General features: G+C 41.0%; 1 long non-coding RNA gene across 1 annotated transcript; it reads right to left on the reverse strand.

The window, feature by feature from the left end:
• Positions 1-1,192: 1,192 nt before the first annotated feature.
• LOC307160920 lies at positions 1,193-21,326 on the reverse strand. The gene is made up of 3 exons (XR_013821656.1): positions 20,855-21,326; positions 10,626-10,834; positions 1,193-4,503 (listed from the first exon to the last, which is right to left on the reverse strand). It is a non-coding gene; the product is annotated as an uncharacterized lncRNA (long non-coding RNA).
• Between the last annotated feature and the right edge of the window lie 641 nt (positions 21,327-21,967).

The raw sequence follows: 21,967 nt of genomic DNA on the forward strand, positions 1-21,967 counted from the left end.
GAAGAATGTTGGCCCTCTTTCCGCTCAGCTTCAGCTCTTTCAGTAGATGTTCTGAACAAAAGGTAGCTGAGCTTCCCGGGTCCAGAAAAGCATAGGTCTGCATCACGTTGTTACCTTTTATAGCTTTTACCTGAACGGGTATGATTGGCATTAAACTCCTCTCATTACCGGCCCCTGTATGACCACAAGTTTGAGCAGACACTACTTTACGCCTTTCCTCCAACTCTTTCCCAGATACCTCCTTGCGATAGATGTGCAGGATAGTTGGGTGCACTTCTCCACAAACCTCACATATCAAACGATTGTCGCACTCCTTACTCATATGTCCTGTCTTTAGACAGCCAAAACAGATTCCCTTGGCTTTCAAGAATTCAATCTTGTCTCGTTGAGTCTTCTTCAAAGTAAAACATCTTTCCAATGGATGTTGATTTGCACAGAACAAACAGTTTCCATTAGACTTAGATACAGGGCAGTATCCTTGCTGTACTGACCCAATGGCAGTCTTCTTATTTGGAATTGAAACAGCAACATCAGTGGCAAAACTATTCCCTTTAAATGTCTTGCACACTTGGGTTTTGAATTTACCTGTGCCCTGTTTGTCCTGGATATCTCCAAACACAGGATCAGATGCCACCCTGACCTGTTTTTCAATAAACTCAACAATGTGTGAGAACTTTGCTCTGCCTTGACTGGACTCCATAATCTCACAAGCCTGAGCCCTCCATTGCTCTCTCAGCCTGTAAGGTAACTTTGTAACAACAATCTTCATGTTGCTAGGCATGTTAAGTTCTTGCATGTATGAAAGTTCATCGATGGTATTGCAACATGTACGCAAGAACAAAGCATAAGCCTGTAATCCCTGCACATCCTCTGCCTTTAAAGCGGGCCAGCCCAAGGCTTTCTCCAGATAGGCAGTAGATACCTTAAATTCATTGCCAAAATGTTCTTGTAGTAATCGTTTGGCCAATGCATAGCCTCTGTCTGGGGCCATATGCTGGCAACTGCAGACCAGATCTTTAGGCTGTCCTCTTGTAAACTGCTCGAGAAAATACAGACGATCCTTTTCATTATTAGTTTTCTCTTCAATGCCATGTTCAAACGCTCTGATAAATGCAATATACTGCAATGGGTCATGTTGTGGAAATAATTCTATTCGAAAGGTGAGGAGGAAGGAGACAAGTGCAAAACCTTTGAAAAGTCAAAGTATCAAAAAATGTTTATTTCTTGCAAGAAATTGGCATTCACATACAGAGAGCATCTGATATGAGAAGGCAAAGGGTCAGTTCCCCCGCCAAGCTTATATACCCTTAACACACCCTAAATAGGCTGCATCTGTCTCAAAAGATCGCCTTGTTTACCTTAAAAGGAAAAACATCTCTGTTCAAGATCTCTTGTCTGACATAAATTCTATCTAGACAGGACAATGCCATGCCTGCTTCAGGTTCCTGTTTTTTAGCTGCTGCTCAAATTCACACATTTTGCTTATCGCTATTTCTATCAAAGCTGCGCACATATTTTTCACACTTGAAGTACCCAGAAGGTCACTAAAAGTACACATTGTCTCTTTGTTACTTGAAGTACACATTGTCTCTTTGTTACTTGATTTCCCCTAAAAACCCCAGAACATTTGTTTCTGCAAGCTTGTTTTAACTTATGCATTTCTAAAACTTGGTTACATATCATTAATAATGTGCTTTAGCTTATATGATTATATTTCTTTAAATGCTTATGAGTAAAAATAAATGTTCAATGTTAATACAAGTTCCACAATGTTAATACAAGTTGTGCACACACACATCTAGAAATAAAACACATCTAAAATAAAAAAAACACATCTAAATGTAGAAGAACACATCTAAGTGTAAAAGAACACATCTAAAAGTAAAAGAACACATCTAAATGTTAAATTTCCATTACATTCCACCCCATGTTCATTTTCAAAGAACATACACACAAAATTTGACATTTACTTCTCCATAATCATAGTAATTTACATCAAGTAAATTTTTCCCATGGCTACTTCATTTCTTAGTCAAACGCATGTTCGCTCTCATTCTCATATTCTTCAGTCTCGGGCACTGTTACCTCAACTTCAATCTCTGGTGCCCTACGTATCATTGTGACATATTCCCCTGCAGTCATTCTAACCATCGTGGTAGACACTGCCTTAGCAGTGATTGCAGAAATACAATTCATAAAACATGGGATCATCAAAATCAAAATCAAAATCAAACATGCTATTGGCAAAACTGTACTTATCACCCATTTTGTCCACCCCTGCAGACTTGAAAACCACTCATCCAGTGAAGATGACATGTCTCCCGGAGTGGCTACGGCCACTTTCATGTGCTCTATTATGTCTGTTACATTTTGATAGACGTCAGGCAAATTGAAACAACAGGAGGTCCCTAACATTTTGCATACCCCCCCTCGTTCTGACGTAATAATGTCTAAAACTAGACGATGTTGTATAACGGCTTCGCGAATTCCTTTAAGTTCAGTGTTCAGTTTCCCTAACGCATCTTCAGTCTCATTTGCTAAGCGTAAAACCTGCCAGGCTAAACCATTTATTTTTAGCAAGCTAGCAGCAGTGCCTCCCCCGATAAGGAAAGACCACCCTGTCATGGATATCCTGCTCGTCCAAGGGTCCCAAAGTTTGGTACCTTGAAACATTCGAGGAATTGTTTCGTCAGCTAAACTTCTTTTTTGTCTCATAGAGGTTGGCTTATCATCTTCATTTTCTCCATTAAAATAAACTTCCGTTCCTACATCTAAAAGTCCTGGATAACAGCACCCCATCCATTTCTTAGGAAGGGTGTGGAAAGCGGTTTGACCGCAGACCCATACTGTTCCAGCTGTTGTTTCTCTGAGATCGTCGTCGTCACCTGGACACGTAATAAATGTACCATCCGAGGTTATGCATTTGTTATTATTCATCGTTACCGTAGTTTTACAGTGAGATGTACCAGTCATTATTGCCCCTCGTTGGAACTCTAATTTACATAGACACACATCGCCTAATTGTGGTTTTACTGCCCATACATTGTCAAAGTCCCTAGTACTGTGTTCTGATGGGTTCTGACACGCGACCCCTTTTGGAGGCATTGGTTTGAGTTTGTCAGAATTCGCTTCATTCAGTAATTTCCACATAGCACACGGAATTAATCCAAGTAATTCTCCTAAATTAGCCGATCGCAATGGATGGACCCTCCATGTCCTATCCATTCGCAGACACCACCAACATGATTGGTTAATAGCTAAAGCCTGTCGTTGAAGTAAACTTAACATGCATGCTCTGTTGCCCTCACATTGTATTCTACTATGTGTAATAGTTGTGTCTTCATGATGCAAATTAAACTGTTTTTCTAATTCAGCATCCTCTTCTTCAGGTATGCTAGTATGAGTTATTAGTTCAGACAGACTATGGGTTTTTGGTGGCGGATCTACCATTGTAATTTCTATTGGAACATAAGTGTCAGTACCTGAGGTCCACCAAGCACAGAAAAATTTTCCGCCCCACTGAGTTACGCCATCATCTCCTGTTGACAAAGTAACTTTCAGTTTGGTTTTAAAATTCTCAGTGACTTCTTCAAATTTTATAAGATCTGACATCATCCTATTGTTACGACCATCAGATGAGCTGTACCCCGCCTTAGTTAATAGACCCTCACTGATAGCATCCTGATTACCCCCGTACACATCTGGCCATCCACATGGATCCTTACAAAAATACATGGCCTTTCCCCATTTGTTCAAACGGTCTGGATTGTACCCAGGTCCTGCTGCTGAAATAGGATCACATATTATAATTATCTTACTCCCTTTACCCTTTGTCATTTTCACCTCTATGCTACCATCCTGTGCTAGACCTATGGTCAGACTAGTTAAGAGGATAAGATTTAGTAGCATATTCCCACACTTTACAACCTCGCCAGGCAAGAAAATGTTGTTGTGAAAAAGATATGAGTCCCTTTTCTCTATCTATTGTTGGTCTCAGGGCAGGTCTGGTGGCTATTATTAGACAAGTCACTCCAATGCCCTCACCATCAAAACTCCACAAAGTTCTTGACACAGTTCTAACGATTCCTAGAATAGCTGGATCGTCTTCAATTAAAGATTCGTCCTCCCTCCAGAGATGATAGTGTTTGAATTGGAAACTTACAGGATGACAAGCCGCACCCTTTAGTCTGTAACCTGTTAGGTACTCGTTGGCTGTATATGGAATTCTTCTTCCGTTGCAGCTACCGCATGAGCTGATGCCTGGGATTCGTCCTCCGTTGCAGCTACCGCAGGAGCTGGCACTTTCCGACAGTGCGTCCCGTGAATCCACGGAGCCCTCTCCTCGACTTTCACCGCAGTGTGAGTTGTTAGCAAAACCTGGAATGGCCCCTGCCACCTCTTTGCTCTCCAGTGTTTCCGCCTCAGATCCTTTATCAGCACGAAATCTCCTGGTCTGATGCTGTGCAGGGCTGTCTCAGCTGGCTCTGGAGCTGCTGCCTGGACCTGTTTTGAGATATCACAGAACACCTTATCCAGTTCAACACAATATTGCAACATGTCATGTTCACAAAGAGTGGTGTCAGGCAGTGGTCTAGGATTTTGTGGTTCCCAGCCCATGTGAGGTGGACGAGCAAACAGAATCTCGAACGGTGAGAGTTGTGCTCGCCCCCTCTTTCTCATTCTCATATAAGTCAAAGCAATGGGCAGAGCTTTAGGCCATGAAAGCCCTGTCTCATCGCAAATTTTTACCAGCTTGTTTTTCAGAACCTGGTTCTGTCTCTCTACCGCTCCAGCTGATTCTGGATGATAGGAACAAAAGTGTTTCCAGGGTGTACCCAGAAACGCTTCAACTGCTGAAATTGCACTGTTCACAAAATGTGAGCCATTATCACTTGACAATTTTTCAGGGATTCCCCATCGTGGGATTATCTCCTGCAGGAGTAATTTTGCCACCCCTTGTGCATCTGCTTTTGCTGTTGGTAAAACTTCAACCCATCCTGAAAAAAGATCTACAGCAACTATGCAGTATTTCTTTTTATCTGATTGTGTCAACTCAATATAATCAAGCATTACATGTGAGAATGGTCTTGGCGGCCTGGGATGCCCCGCCTGTCTCATTGCCTGACCCCTGGCCACATTGTTCGTTCCGCAAATCAGACATCTGCTGCAAAAATCTGCTGCCACTGTGGAAAAACCTTTGGTAAACCAGTTATTTTTCATAATGGAAAACATTCCCGTTTTGGAAGCGTGGTCCAGCCCGTGTGTCAGTTTCGCATATGCCTGAAAGAAATGAGAAGGTAAACATGGTTTTTCATTGGGGCCCCACCACTGATTATTTTTATACACACAGCCTGCATCTCTCCATTTTCTCTTGTCATCAGCAGATGCATGCTGCTGCATAGCTTCTATGTCCCCTAGTTCCTCATCCAGCCGGGCTGCTGTGGTTATCTGAACAGGAAGCAGAGCCGCAGCCTTTGCAGCTAAATCAGCTTGTCTGTTTCCTTTAGAAACATCATCACTGCCTGAAGTATGGGCCAGACATTTGCACACTGCCACTTCTTTTGGCAACATCAAAGCATCCAATAATTGACCCACTAACTGGTGATTCAATATTGGCTTACCATCTGCTTTCAAAAACTTTCGATGTTTCCACAACGCGCCAAAGTCATGTACAACACCAAAAGCATACCTTGAGTCAGTGTAAATTGTAACACGTCGGCCACTTGCCAATTTGCATGCTGCAGTCAGAGCAACCAATTCAGCAGCTTGTGCAGAAAAATGTGATGGCAGTGGTTGTTGTTCCAGAACCTCAGTTAATGAAACAACTGCATAACCTGCTCTGTTTTTACCAAAAGCATCTTTGCTGGATGATCCATCCACAAAAAGAATCATGTCACTGTTGGGTAAAGCCTCGTCTGTCAAGTCTGGTCTTGGACTACATATCTGTTCCAAGGCTGAAACACAACAGTGTGGTTCTCCGTCTTCTTCTGTGGGGAGCAGATTTGCGGGATTCAAAACATTACATCGTTTTATAGTGATGTTAGGCATTTCCAGCAGCACAAAATTATATCTCAGCCAGCGAGCTGCAGATAAGTGAGAAGTCTTTTGTTCTAACAAAATCAGAGACACAGCATGTGGTACAAGCAGTGTTAAATCACTGAAACCCACAAAATCTCTAGAAGCCATCACAGCTCTCTCCGCTGCAGCCACAGCTCTCAGACAAGCAGGAAGTCCCCTTGCAACTGCGTCTAACCTGGTGGAAAAATACGCAACAGGTCTCTGTCTCCCAGCGTGTTCTTGTAACAAGACAGAAGACATATAACCATCTTTTTCAGCTACTGTCTGTGTAAACGCTCTTGCTGGGTTCGGAATTCCGAGTGTAGGAGAACTCTGCAAAGCTTGTTTCATCTCACAAAAAGCCCTCTCTGCCTCTGTGGTCCATGTCAGTTTGTCAGAGGCTGCCATTTCCTGCCCGTAAATTAATGCTGACAGAGGCCCTTCCTTTTCACTGTAGCTAGGAATGAATGTTCTGCAATACGAAGTCATTCCCAAAAACGACATCATTTGCTTTTTCGTGATCGGTTTAGGAATGTTTTGTATTGCAGTGACCCTTTTGTCAGATAATGACTTCCCATTTGCTGTCAACACGTGACCTAAAAAGGTAACTTTGGATTGATTGATAGCTACTTTACTCGGGTTGACCTTGTGGCCCCGTTCTGCCAAGTAGGTTAACAATGTGATTGTAGCCTGCTTACAGACCTGTTCGTTTGGACAGCAGAGTAACAAGTCATCAACATACTGCAACAGAGCCACACCAGGTGGAAGTATCAAATCTTCTAAACTGCGTTTTAAAGCTTCGTTGAATATTGTTGGACTTTCACAAAAACCCTGACATAATCGTGTAAAGGTGTATGCTTTACCATTGAAATTAAATGCAAACCAAAATTGTGAGTCAGGATGCACTGGAACGCTGAAAAACGCATTTGAAATGTCAACAAGCGTGTAACACTTAGTGTCAGCTGGAATCTGTGCGAGGATCGTATAAGCGTTCGGTACGTTTGGAGCGCGAGCCTCCACGGCGTCATTAACCGCTTTAAGATCCTGGACAAATCTGTATTCAACAGCTTGATTTGCGTCCCTTATTTTCTTTACCGGAAAAATGGGAGTGCGGACAGGTGAGTCCGGACACTCAACAATGACCCCTTTTTCCAACAAAGAATTAAACACTGGCGTAATGCCTTCAATCGCTTCCTTTTTCAATGGATACTGCATTTTCTTTGGTCGGTAATCAGATTTAGGTTTGATTCGAACAGGCTCACACCCTGCGATCAGACCCACATCATATTTGTCTTTAGCCCACAGACAACTCGGCACTTCCTCCAACCCCTCAGGGATAATAGGGAGATGCAATAAAGTCAGATTTTCAAAGTTCACTTCCTCCTCCAACACTGTGACTGATCTCAAACCTCTCAATGTTTTATGACACGGTTGTTTGAACCATCCGGTACTTTCACTTTGGCAGATCATTCTTTGTTGATCTATTATGACCCAGTCGGTCAGTTCATGGCACTTGGCCATGAAGGGACCTGCGTCACGCCATTCAGCCTTCACTGGTTTTGCCAGTGAGATGTGAGGCTGTGCATTTTCCACGTCATAAAACATTGCCTGATTGTCAGTCAGTTTCACACCCAAAACACACCAGTGGTTTGTCCAATACAAGTAATCTGTCTTTATATTTTCCACATCAACATTAAACCAACGCTGCTCAAATTCATCATCAGGTTCAATGCTGACATGTGAAGTACAATGCAGATCTGAGTCATTCATAAAATCAGATGATGACAACACTCTGTCATGAGCCTTTGTGGTCAGACACGTGTTAGAAACTTGCCATTCATAAACAAACAGATGGGTTTCCTCTGCTTCTAAATGCAGCATTCTCATGTCAGCCTGAAGCCCTTTAGCAGTACAGTGAACAGAAATACCCAGTTTGCACATTAAATCTCTTCCCATCAGATTAACTGGACATGACTGAGAAATCAGGAAACTGTGCTTAAATTTTCTCTCATTAATTGAACACCCGAACGGCGTTGAGAATGGTTCAACAACCACATGACCAGTCGCACTTCTGGAAGAAGTCATTTTCCCAGAATATGAAATAGGTTGTGTTAATTCTTTTTCTTGAATAATGGAATTACTCGCGCCTGTATCTAACAAAAATAATAATGTTTTGTCCAAAACATTTACTTCTATCAACGGTAAGGAATTTTTAGCCCTATAGAAAACATTAGCAAGCATGTCTTCATTGCAGAGAGCAGAGTCAGAAACGAAAGGAGAATGATACTTATCTGATGGAGAGTCAGGAAACCCGTTGCTCGCACCCTCCCCCCGTCAGTCTGCCTGCCCCGTGCTGAACGCCGCCCGCGGGCAAGTGTCACGCCAATGTCCCTTTTGTCCGCAGATAAAGCAAGTGTCCCGATCCGGACGCTGTTGGTTTTGTGAAAAATGTCTATCTTTTCCACGACCCCGTCCTCTGCCTCTTCCCCCACCATTTCTTTGGTTGTGTTGATAGTGGTTTTGCTTGAGATTGTTGTTATGCAGCGCTATCAGAGCTAGAGAAAAATCTTTGTCTTGTTTGGTGATTTTGGCTGTTTTCTGCTTCTTGATGATTGTTTCGTGATGTTTTGCATGTCGTCTGATTTCAGCTGTGGAGGCCAGTTGCCATCCAACACAGCTTCTTTCAATTTCTTTTGAAATTTCTCTGTCCAGTCCATCCATGAACAAAGTTCTCAAATAGTCATCATAAGGATCAGACCCCATAGCTTCCGCATTCTGGCCTGTTGGTGGTGGTCTTTTTTCGATACCACCATGGCGATCAAAGCTCTCTTTCAGCCGAAGAAAATATGCTTCAGTGGTTTCATCTTTCCCTTGAATGCATTGACGAACTTGGTTAATGTCCATCGTGCGTGGAAATACTTTCTGTAAAGCGTTGATGATTCCCTCGACTTTATTTTTATAGTCACCGTTTGTCTGATGGTTGTATTCGACATGTATCATTCGGGCATCTTCTGGCCAGTGCTCAGACATCTTTGCCATCTGCACTGCTCCATATCTCAAAACCAGTAGTCTCCACAGTTCACCGAGAGTCGGTCTGAATTCTCTGCAGAAAAGAGCTAAATCAGCACCCAGTCTTGCCCCACCTGCCTCGATGTTTGGCAGGTGTTCAGAAGCTTGCTTCAGTTCCTCTTGGGTCCATGGTCGCATCACCAGAACCGATCCGTTTGGTCCCGCCACTTCGAGCATCGGTGCCTGAAAATTCTGGAGACTTTCGTCGTCATCATCGCTTTCACTTTTTATCTCTGTCTCTGAGTCATCAGTCTGATAACGTTGGTTTCGCAGGGTCTGTTGCCGCCCCATTTGCCGTCTTAACGTGGCTCTGGTCGAATCTTGATCAACTTTTCTTTTTTGCTGCCTTCGTGAGTGCAAAGTCAAGTTTCTCATGTTTGTGCTTAGCAGGTCTTCTAAGTCTTTGTTGCATTTCTGTGGCTTGGCTTCTCTGAACAGTGCACCAGAGCGCGTTGTCGATGCGTCACTTCTTCCTTCCTCTGTTGGAGTGTATTCGGGCGGCGGTGCAGTTGGTGCGCTGGCTTGCACCTCTCCCGCAGCTTGAGCAACCTCCCCCGGGGCAGGAAAAAGAGCAGGTGGTGGGTGGCGAGCCGGATATCCCTCGTCCTCCACCGTCATTCTCGCGTAGTGACCGAAAAAGGGAGAAGAAGAGTCAGCAATAGCACTACAGTCATTTTTAAGATTCACTAGTGCTTTCTTTGAAGCCTCCTGTCTTTCCTCATCAGAGTATAATGGTGCGATAGCCCGACAGACTTGTTTTTGTTGTCTGCGTGTTGCTTCATCCAACCATTTTACTATGATTTCACCACATTTATCATATCGCTCTTTGTCCTTCTTTTTTACAATATGAGTCGCCCAATTTATTTTGGTTTGAGTTAAATGTGACACACTTAAACCCCCGTTAAACCCATATTGACTTATCAAAAACGGCACAAAAGCATGATACCAAGTTCCCATTACCTTATCCATAGCTTTATATGAGCCCTTAGAGAAATTAACCTGTTCCTCCACGCTTTTCGAATTTTCATTACCCATTGGGTTTATCTACAGTATTTATATTTGCGTATTTGAATCCTCTCTCTCACGTGGTCACCACGTTACTTTATTTACTGTGTTAATTCTTCTCCCGCAGCGTGGCCACCACGCCCTGCCTAAATTCGTCAATCTAGGACTTTCAAAATGCCCACATCCGTCGATGTTAGGTCTTTTTCCCAAACAAGTGCTTTTCAAAATGTTTGAAAATTACTGTCAGGCTTATTCAAACAGCCCCTTGTTTGGACGCTTGAGAAACCCTTTTTCTCAAACTCTGGCCCTTCTGGGAAAACAATTAACACCTGGCATTTGAGAAAACTACTTTCATGTTTATTCTCAAACCCTTTTTGGAAGTTACTTTCAGGCTTATTCCAAACTCCTGACCCTTTCAGGAAAACATTCAATACGCAAATAATTTTTCTTATATCTCATTTACCACGTAAATAATTTTTTTTTTTTTTTCTCACCGTCTTTTGATGACCTCGTGAGTTCAGTTCTGGGAGTACGTTCACCTCCGTTCGTCGTGATGAGTAGAACAATTCTCTCTCCTTAAACTTGAGGATTTTGAGCCGCAGAGCTGGTCTCTCGGGATGATCAATTCAATTGTCCCTCTATCACGGCGATCGGTTGGTTCACGGTTATCCCATCCTCGTCGCCATTTGTTGTGGAAATAATTCTATTCGAAAAGTGAGGAGGAAGGAGACAAGTGCAAAACCTTTGAAAAGTCAAAGTATCAAAAAATGTTTATTTCTTGCAAGAAATTGGCATTCACATACAGAGAGCATCTGATATGAGAAGGCAAAGGGTCAGTTCCCCCGCCAAGCTTATATACCCTTAACACACCCTAAATAGGCTGCATCTGTCTCAAAAGATCGCCTTGTTTACCTTAAAAGGAAAAACATCTCTGTTCAAGATCTCTTGTCTGACATAAATTCTATCTAGACAGGACAATGCCATGCCTGCTTCAGGTTCCTGTTTTTTAGCTGCTGCTCAAATTCACACATTTTGCTTATCGCTATTTCTATCAAAGCTGCGCACATATTTTTCACACTTGAAGTACCCAGAAGGTCACTAAAAGTACACATTGTCTCTTTGTTACTTGAAGTACACATTGTCTCTTTGTTACTTGATTTCCCCTAAAAACCCCAGAACATTTGTTTCTGCAAGCTTGTTTTAACTTATGCATTTCTAAAACTTGGTTACATATCATTAATAATGTGCTTTAGCTTATATGATTATATTTCTTTAAATGCTTATGAGTAAAAATAAATGTTCAATGTTAATACAAGTTCCACAATGTTAATACAAGTTGTGCACACACACATCTAGAAATAAAACACATCTAAAATAAAAAAAACACATCTAAATGTAGAAGAACACATCTAAGTGTAAAAGAACACATCTAAAAGTAAAAGAACACATCTAAATGTTAAATTTCCATTACAGTCACCATCGAATACTGGGATCTCTCTTTTTGGCAAGATACGAGGATTTCCTTGCTGTTGAATGAGATAAGATGTTAATTCTTCTTGTCTTTTTAAGACTTCAAACAGTGGATCACCATAGCGAGGAAGAGCATGTGACATTTGATCGACTCCCATATTGCTTTGTTGCACTTGAGCAGAATATTGGAAATCAGATTGTTGAGCTGTATGGAATATTTGTTGATTTCTCCATCCTTTCCTTTGATTCTCTGTTATGCCTCGCAATACAGAGAGATCAGCTGCTCCAGCTGTATTCGATGGCTTTGAATTCACTGATACATATTCGTTTGCATCGGGATTCAAACACTTTGGCCGAGAAGAATCAAACTTAAGGTTATCAGCTTTATTAATCCCAATTGATTTTGATCTTGAATTGCGTGAACATTTGCTTGGATTATCAGACCTTTGCAACACAGCGATCTTTGCGTTTGAAGCTGCTATTTGAGCATCCAACTCCAATTGTTCCTTTTTCTGTCTCAAGTCCTCCTCCTGAGCTTCAATTGCATGCTTGGCCTTCAATGCAGCAGCTTGTGCCATAAGTGCAGCCTTTTCTGCCTCCGCTTGAATGCATGAAGATGCTATAGATGAACTGCGGTGTGAGCTGTGTTTACTACGTTTGGAGGTAGCATAGGACACGTTTGAGACGCTGTCTCCAGGACCAACATCACTACATACTTCACCCATTTCAGAGCTTTTCTGACCTTTTGCTATGTCTGATAACCATTTGTTCACCCGTTCAATTAACTCGTTATTTGGTATCATTTTGGCTTTAAACCATATTTCATGTTTTTCAGCTTCATCCACAGGTAAAATAACCAACAATGACTCGTGAGCTTCTTTAGCCTCTGAACATAACCTCACAAAATCTTCATAAGGCAAGCGTACCTCAGGTTCATACTCTTTGTTTTCATAGATTAACCTGTTAATTGACTCTATTAGTTTCTGAGCCTTGTTTAACTTAGCCTTTCTTAAATTTTGCAAAGTGTCAAGTTTTTCCATTAAAGCCTTAGCTGTTAATTTAACAGGTCTTTTCCCTCTTACAAACTCGTTTTCAACATTAGACAGGTTTTGATTTGACTCATTAAACCCTTTAGCATTCATAGACATTTCATTTTCCATTTTGCAAACAGTTGTGAACAAACATACAATTCAAACACACAAACAATGTTCGTCTGTCTTTGGCAACCAATGCATTGGAATTACGCAAATGTGTGCACACAATATCACATGGCCATGTTAATGCTGCAACAACGTACCTACAATCCAGTCGAACGATCGGCCCTTTAAAACAGCCAGATGAGCGCGCGGCAATCCAATGATGACACCAACGAGAGAGGGAAATCTAATCCAAACGAATCCACTGAGTACAATCCAGCCAGACGTGTTGACGAGACGATCCTCACGTGCAGAAACAGAGAGACTTTATCCAAACAGCCTCCCTCGGTCCATTGAAACAAACGTGTTGACTTTTACTCCAGATGATCTCCTTTATCCAGTGAAGCAGAGTTTTTGACTTTTGTATAGGCTTTCCAATGCCGTTGCCGTTGATGATAGGAGTATGCAAGTTTAGAACGCGTACAAACAGAGTCCATACAGACGAATGTAGATGCATAAAAAATGTCTCTTTATTGCTTGTGCTCCATTACACATGATCGCAAACTTACTGTGGCCTCTCCTTGTCCACATGTACACCCAAAGCCATACCTTATGGACCGCATACAACTACAATCCACCTTACAAGCTACTCTGTCGTGCGGTCAAAAACTGTGTGCTTCCTAATCACCAACGCACACACCTGTTGCTCAGGGGATCTACTTATACACAGCACCACCCAGTGGACAAAAACATTATTACCCCAAAAAATGGCTCCTACAAACGAGTTTCACTCTTAAGGGTTGTGTTTCAGCACATGTGGTTAAAGTGAACTTGTTGAACATACTTTAACAAATTGATTTGAATTTTAAATGTGAATAATGTTATGTAATTTGGTGAACTGAAAATGTCAAAATCAGATGCAGGTGCAAAGGAGGCAGATAGGCAAACTGATAGCCATCATGTAGAAACTCAAAGTGAGAGTACACGCCATTCAAAGCGCACGCATGTCCCTACTGAAAAAATGTTAGCGTATCAGCAAGAAGAGCTATCAAAGAAGGAGAAAAAGATTGTATCTTTATATAATCAATGGAAAATAGAAGCTCGTAGTGCACGTGAGCATCTTAAATCAGACGCACTAGGGACTCAATTAGCTATTTTGATTGATACTTTGGAGGCGGCCAAAAACAAAGTTCTGAGTGCTTACAAAGACTTTAGAGAGCGTGTATCACCTGCTATTGAAATGAGGAGAAAAATGGATGCTTGTGAAGCAGTTACAGCTGACATCATTAAAATCATTTATGAAAGAATAACAGGTTTAGATGGAGATTTTGATGGTGAAAGGGAGAGAAGTCGTCTTCGTACCTTATTAGACCATCAATATGCCCATTCAATCTTTGGTTCAACGGTTTCACGAGTTAGTCAGAAAACTAGTAATTACTCTAGTCATCGCTCTGTTGTATCAAGCTTAGAAGCCAAACGTGTAGACGCTGCGGCAGAAGTGGCAGCTAAGCAAGCTGCATATAATGTTTTGCTAGAAGAATCAAAGCAAAAAGAAAAGATAAAGCAGTTAGAAGAACAACATAAAAGGGCTCTTGACGTCGAGTTGAAGGAACTAGAACAGATTCAAGCGCAAAAGGATCTGAAAGCAGCTCAAGCTAAACTAGAAGTCTATAATCAAGAGGTTGAGAAAGAAAAGACTAACTTGTCCAAAGATTGTAGCAGCATAAACGGATCAGAATCAGATTTCTCTCAAACAAATGTGAAAAGGCAAGAAACGTTTCAAAGGGTGTGTCATGAAACTAAAAGGGAGAGAGTTAAAGCATCAGCAACTGATATACCTCTTCTTGTTCAAGCATTTCAAGATGGCCTGACCATGAGTAAGTTGCCGGTGCCAGAGCCTCCTGTTTTTGTTGGTGACCCCATTCATTTCATTGAGTTTAAGCAATCCTTTACTGCACTTATTGACAAGAAAACTGTCTCTCCTGCTGATAAGATGTTTTACCTCAAGAAGTATGTGAGTGGTCCTGCTAGGAAAGCTTTGGAAGGAACATTCTTCAGAACAGATGATGAAGCCTATAAAGATGCGTGGAGCAGACTGAACGATCGTTACGGCCAACCATTTGTGATACAAAAAGCGTTCAGAGAAAAGCTGGCAAGCTGGCCTAAAATTCATCAAAAGGATGCCATTGGTCTTCAAACCTTCTCTGACTTTTTAAATGCATGCCAAGGTGCCATGCCACATGTCAAAGGCCTTCAAATTTTAAATGACTACCAAGAAAATCAGAAACTTGTATTGAAATTACCCGATTGGGTAATTGGCAGATGGAATCGTCAAGTCACACAATCTCTTTCTGGAGATCACGAGTATCCCACTTTTAAAGAATTTGCTGCTTTTGTGTCTACTGAAACAGAGATTGCTTGCAACCCAGTTACCTCATTTCATGCTCTTCACGTTGCAGAACCTGTCACTGAAAAGGCAAATCTGAAAACAACAAGAAACAGAGTTAGAGTTTTCACTACTCACGCAAACATCGAGAGTCAGAAAGCTGTCAATCCAGTAAATAAAATGTGTATGCTTTGCCAGAAAGATAACCATCAACTTGACAATTGTTTCAGCTTTCTCAGTAAACCATTGGAGGAGCGACGGAAATTTATCCAAGAGAAGAGGCTTTGCTATGGATGCTTGAAGTATGGTCACAGTGCAAAGGAGTGTCGTTGTCGTCTCATTTGTAATACCTGTAAAAGGAAGCATCCAACTAGTTTACACAACGACAACTTTGTGAAAGTGGTAAAGACTTTATCTTCTGCAGTTCAGACTCAAAGTGACCCTGATGGTACAATGAATGCAGTGACTTTGAGTGTAAACACGGAAGAGCGAAATACTTATACTTCAATGATTGTACCTGTCTGGGTATCTGTAAAACAAAATCCAAGTTGTGAGAAACTGATATATGCACTTCTGGACTCTCAGAGTGATACTACGTTTATTGACAGAGAAGTGTGCGATGCTCTACAGGCAACAACGTTTCCAGTAAAATTGAAGCTTACCACCATGCTTGGAAAAGATACCATCCTGCAGAGTGAGAGAGTATCAGGACTCCAAGTGAGAGCATACGAATCTGGTAATTATATTGATTTACCACCTGCTTACACCAAAGACTGCATACCAGCTAATCGTAGCCACATTCCAACTTGTGAAGTCGCTAAAAACTGGAGTCATCTCACCGTCATTGCGGACAGGATACCTCCATTGCAGAACTGTGATGTTGCTCTCTTAATAGGTTACAATTGCTCCAGGTCAATGATCCCCAGAGAAGTAATAGTGGGAGGAGATGATGAACCCTACGCCGTTCGGACAGACTTAGGATGGAGTGTAGTAGGTTGTTCTTCACCACACCTTGATCTACCTGAAATCAGTAGATTGTGTCACCGCGTTGCGGTTAAGGAGCTCCCTTCTATCACACCAGGTGATGTTATTCATGTCCTTGAGAGTGATTTTAAAGAAACTGAAGAAGAGAGCACAAAGATTTCCCAGAATGATGTTCTTTTTCTTGAGAATGATGGAGTGATCAGTGTGGAGAATGCTGAAGAAGCTGTTAAAGTTGCAGATGAGGCACGGCAGCTTTGTGCTATAGGTGGCCTACGGCTCCACAAATTTGTGTCAAACAGTAAAGTAGTGCTGGATAGCATTCCCATCTCAGAAAGAATCTCTGATGTGAAGAATGTTGATCTTTCATTTGATGAGTTACCCCTGGAAAGAACTCTTGGCATACAATGGGAAAGAGAATCGGACTGTTTTAAGTTTAAAGTTCAGTTAAAGGATCAACCTGTTACTCGACGTGGCATCTTGTCTACTGTTGCTTCCGTTTATGATCCTCTGGGACTTATTGCACCTGTGCTGTTGAGTGGAAAAGGAATACTTCAGGATGTATGCAAGCGTGGCAGTGGATGGGATGACCCTCTATCAAATGGACTGAATCTAAGGTGGGAGCGATGGAGACAAGATTTAAACCATCTGCAGGAAATAGATGTACCACGAACATATGCACCCTCTAGTTTCGGAAGAGCTATTCAAATTGAATTGCACCACTTTTCTGATGCTTGTGTCCATGGATATGGTCAATGTTCATATTTGAGACTTAAAAATGAGGATGGAGATATTCACTGTGCACTGGTTGTCGGGAAATCAAGAGTTGCACCTCTTAAAGTTACAACAATCCCCAGATTAGAGTTAACAGCTGCTGTTGTTTCTGTTAAAGTGAGCAGTATGCTTAAGAGAGAACTGGACTATGCTGTTGTCAAGGAGACATTTTGGACAGACTCCAAAGTAGTATTGGGATATATAAGTAATGAGGCACGCAGATTTCACACTTTTGTTGCCAATCGAGTGCAAAGAATACATCTCAGTACGACTCCCCAGCAGTGGAAATATGTTCCAACAGAGGAAAACCCTGCTGATCATGCATCCAGAGGTTTAACAGTGAAGGAGTTACTCACCTCAAACTGGTTCACTGGTCCTAAGTTCTTGTGGGATGAAGAAATGTCTGTACCAGAAGAACATGTTCCTGAACTTCTGCTTGGAGATCCAGAGGTAAAAATATGTTGTACTTTGAATACTGATTGCACAAGGAATCTGAGCTTGATAGACCTTCTTTCAAAGTTTTCTTCTTGGTCAAAAGCAATCAGAGCTGTAGCTCGTCTTTTAAGGAGAGCTAACAAAGACAAATCTAATCATCTCAGTACTATGCTTGAGCGTCAAAAGGCAGAGCTTCACATAATTAAATGTCTGCAAGGTACTTCCTACAAGGATGATCTGAAAGTGATTAAGAGTGGAAGAAATATCTCATCTCGGAGTGCATTGTACTCTCTTGACCCTTTCATGGATAAAGATGGTTTACTCAGGGTGGGAGGTAGACTTTGCCGCTCAACCTTTCCAGATTCTGTGAAACATCCTATAATAATTCCAAGAAATCATCAGATCACAGAAATGATTGTTGCTCACTTTCACAACAAAGTTGCGCACCAAGGCAAAGGATTTACTGTAAATGAGATAAGATCTAATGGCTTTTGGATACCAGGAATCAACAAGATTGTGACATCCTGTATTAGGAGTTGTATAATTTGCAGAAAGTACAGGCGACCAGTAGAAGAACAGAAAATGGCGGATTTCCCCATGGAGAGAGTGGTTCCATCGCCTCCGTTTACGTATACTGGCATGGATTGCTTTGGCCCGTTTCTTATCCAGCAGGGCAGAAGTGTTCATAAACGGTATGGTCTTCTCTTTACTTGTTTCAGTTCCCGTGCTGTACACATTGAGATGCTCACTGATATGACAGCGGATTCTTTCATCAATGCTCTACGTTGTTTTATTGCCATGAGAGGCACACTGTTAGCAATTGATGTAATTTTTACAATAAATTTTACAACAACATATTGTATTCATGTTTTTATTGTAAATGCAAATGCATGATGGGAAATTTATGGACAGTCCTGTAATTTTATTGTAACTACACTGTAGAAGCATTATTTTACAGCCACCGCATAGCATTGTGGGATCGTTGCTGTTTGAATTTTGAAATTGCGCGCGGCCAACGGCACCAGAGAATCAAACATTTTTGGGAGAAGAACACATCTCAGGTATGAAACGTTAACATGAAATCTATTTTATAAGTATATGGATATATTAATACCGTTGATATGAGTGAGTGCTGCTGATTGTTTCGTTTGGTATATTTCAGTGACATTAGCTTCAGTGACGTTCGCCCCGAGTCGACTAAAAACAACGTGAACTGACCGCGGTGAAGTGGCGTCTTCTTACTCAATCCATACGGAAAAGGAACTACATGCAGGTGTAAGGTACGAGATATTCACAATTTTTTGTTTGGTATATTTCTCAGTGACATTGGCTAAAGTTAGATCCCTATAACGTTAGCTCGACTCGCTCACTCCCGGTATAACCTGAACTGACCCCGCTGAAGTGGCGGCGTCTTCAATCCATAAGGGAAAAGGTAACGTTAGGCTAAGTTACCACATCACATCAGGTACAAGACACTAGATATTCACAATGGAAAAACAAACATGGTGAGTAGAATCGAGTCGAGCTGAGCTTGTAAATTAACGTAACTGTTAACGTGAATGGAAAACCACCACAATGACGATAGCTCAAATAATGTTAGCACAGACTGTAAAAATAAGCATTAACGTTAGCCCCGTGAGCTTCCTTAGCTCAGATTATTATTGCATTGATTACACGTGCTACCGGGCAGGCTGTTATAACGTTAGCTAGCTAACTTAAGTATTAGGACTTCTGTTTTGCTGTTTTGTAATCGGGGGTCTTGAAGTCGTGGTGGTTTACACACTTAGCATAAACTTAACGTTAGCTTGTAGATTTTACGGTCGCTTAATACTTACAGAATTAAATGAAGATACCAGCATTGTCATTTAATTAAAGCCCATATTTCAAATAACGTTTGCTTGTGTTTACAAACGTTAAATTGTTATTTGAAATATGGGCTTCAATTAAATGACTGCTGGTATCTTAATTTAATTCTGTAAGTTAGCTATAGCTGTGATAAAAGCTGAATATAGCATCTGTTCAGATGTTATAACTTAAAGTTTACTTTGTGCTTTGCCAACCAAGATGGAAGAGCAGTCATGTAAGCTGTCTTTATATAAAACAAACTGCGCGTGCGCAACAAAACCTCCACCCAGCATCGTCATAAAATATATTTTTTCGGAGCCTGGGTTCTGTTGAAAGGCTTTCACTGCTTTCTTTGTCTTCAGAGAAGGCAGCAAATTATCAGGAGTATTAAAATCAAGTTAACCATTTTGTTTTTCTCAAATTATATGTGGCTGCCTGGCAGACTGTATGGAATATTAAAATAATAATAGATTTGTAATTGGTATTTGTTGTGTAATTGGTAATACATTTGGTAATGTTTACATTTTGTATTCCCTAGCCCTCTGCCACAGCTGCTGATATCCAGAGAGAGACCCTACCCAGCACACCTTGCTTAATTGTACAAGGTATATTCTTCCCTTATTTTGTTAAAAGGGTAGTTCACTTTTAAATGAAAATTACCCCATGATTTAACTTGCCTTCAAACCATTCTTTCTGACAAATACAATCTGAGTTATACAAAAACAAAACCTGACACTTCCAGGTGTCAACTGGCAGTGGATCAGTTTGAAGCTCAAAAAAGTGCATCTATCCATCATAAAAGTGTTCCACGCGGCTCTGAGGGGTTAAAATAGGCCTCCTGAAGCGAAGAGTTTGTGTAAGAAAAATATCCATATTTAACACGTTACAAAGTAAAATTCTAGCTTACGGCCAAACAGCCATACGCAGTCTACTTGCATTCAAAGTGCAACTTGCGCAACTCATGACGTCAGAAGTAGCGTAGTGTGTCATGGCGTAGTGTAAATATCAGCAGTACGTTGTATTACTCGCATAAGTTGCGCTTTAGAGTAAAATCTGTATGTTATTGTTCTTTTGGCCGGAAGCTAGTTATTTTACTTCATGTACGAAAAATATTTATATTTAAAACTTTACAAACTCATTGCTTTGCTTCAGAAGGCCTTTATTATTAACCCCTCAGAGCTGTGTGAATCACTTTTATGATGGATAGATGCACTTTTCTGAGCTTCAAACTGATGTTGCAATCCACTGCCATTATAAAGCTCGGAAGCATCAGGGTGTTTATTAATATAACTCCGATTGTAAATATATTGTGAATTTTAACCGTTTCAGCCAGGTCAGGATTTCTTTTTCAAATGGGTAAAATGTGCATTAAAAAGTTGGATGGAGACCCAGCTATACTGTTAAGTGTCTGTTCTACCTAGAGTTGGTATTCCCATACAGGACATTTATGTGTAAACAGAAGAGTCTGACGGACAGCAGTTTAACATTACGACTTTCATTAATTAATTAAATAAAACACTTTGAAGTGTGGTTAAGGTATTTAGCAGATGCTTTTGTCCAAAGCGTCATTCGACAGTGCATACATGCATGCAATGACGTTATATATTTACAAAAAAACAATGTAAAAGCCAATGTAATTCTAAATTTTAAAGGGTTAGTTCACCCAAAAATGAAAATGATGTCATTAATGACTCACCCTCATGTCGTTCCAAGCCCGTAAGACCTCCGTTCATCTTCGGAACACAGTTTAAGATATTTTAGATTTAGTCCAAGAGCTTTCTGTCCCTCCATTGAAAATGTATGTACAGTATAGTGTCCATGTCCAGAAAGGTAATAAAGAGATCAAAGTAGTCCATGTGACATCAGTGGGTTAGTTAGAATGTTTTGAAGCATCGAAAATACATTTTGGTCCAAAAATAACAAAAACTACGACTTTATTCAGCATTGTATTCTCTTCAGAGTCTGTTGTCAATCCACGTTCACGACTCCGCAGTGACGCTGCTGACATGTTATCTGGTGCGCCCGAGCTTCGTTTACAGTCTGAGGGAGACGCACGCTGTAAACAAAACAATCTTCGCAAACATGTCTAAGGATTTCGACACAGAGGAACAATATAAAATAGCTTGAATACAGCGTGCGTCTGTAAACGAAGACTGTAAACGAAGCTCGGGCGCACCAGATAACACGTCAGCAGCGTCTTACGTCAGCAGCGTCACTGCGGAGTCGTGAACGTGGATTGACAACAGACTCTGAAGAGAATACAATGCTGAATAAAGTCGTAGTTTTTGTTATTTTTGGACCAAAATGTATTTTCGATGCTTCAAAACATTCTAACTAACCCACTGATGTCACATGGACTACTTTGATCTCTTTATTACCTTTCTGGACATGGACAGTATACCGTACATACATTTTCAATGGAGGGACAGAAAGCTCTTGGACTAAATCTAAAATATCTTAAACTGTGTTCCGAAGATGAACGGAGGTCTTACGGGCTTGGAACGACATGAGGGTGAGTCATTAATGACATCATTTTTTTGGGGTGAACTAATAACAAGTTAAGTTGTTAATATTAAATAAATACATCAAAATCATTTTTGTTTATGAGCAAGTAGCAATACTTTTGTTTTTTACACAGTATTTGTCATTATTTAACAGATATGAAAACTTAAAACTTTTTTTCCTCTCTCTCGGTTTTCAGAACTTTTTGTGGAATCAACTCCCAGACGGGCTGCAAAGCAGAGAAGAGATACGGGCTCAACGCACCTGTTTAGTGTTTACACCCTCCTAAGAAAACAGTTTTTAATAA

This window comes from Squalius cephalus, assembly GCF_949319135.1.
Source record: "Squalius cephalus genome assembly, chromosome: 7".
NCBI classification, from domain to species: Eukaryota; Metazoa; Chordata; class Actinopteri; order Cypriniformes; family Leuciscidae; genus Squalius; species Squalius cephalus.